Genomic DNA, 259 nt, shown 5'->3' with positions numbered 1-259 from the left:
ATAGATGCAAAAATCCTCAACAAAATACTAGCAAACAGAATGCAACAACACATTGAAAGGATCATACACCATGATCAAGTGGGATTTATCCCAGGGATGCAAGGATTCTTCAATATACGCAAATCAATCAATGTGATCCACCATATTAACAAATTGAAGAATAAAAACTTAAACTTAAAAGCTTGAAAACTTAAAAGACTTAAAAACTTAAAAGAAACTTAAAAGCTTTTGCACAGCAAAGGATACCATAAACAAGACC

General features: G+C 31.7%; 1 protein-coding gene across 1 annotated transcript in view; it reads right to left on the bottom strand.

Moving 5' to 3' along the window:
- Positions 1–259, bottom strand: part of TAFA4 (TAFA chemokine like family member 4) — a 153,413-nt gene that overhangs the window by 100,813 nt on the left and 52,341 nt on the right. The window lies entirely within an intron of this gene.

This window comes from Physeter macrocephalus, chromosome 18 (assembly GCF_002837175.3).
Source record: "Physeter macrocephalus isolate SW-GA chromosome 18, ASM283717v5, whole genome shotgun sequence".
In the NCBI taxonomy this organism is placed as follows: domain Eukaryota; kingdom Metazoa; phylum Chordata; class Mammalia; order Artiodactyla; family Physeteridae; genus Physeter; species Physeter macrocephalus.
The sequence above is the reverse complement of the archived record's forward strand: the minus strand, read 5'-3'. Positions and strand labels throughout refer to the sequence as shown.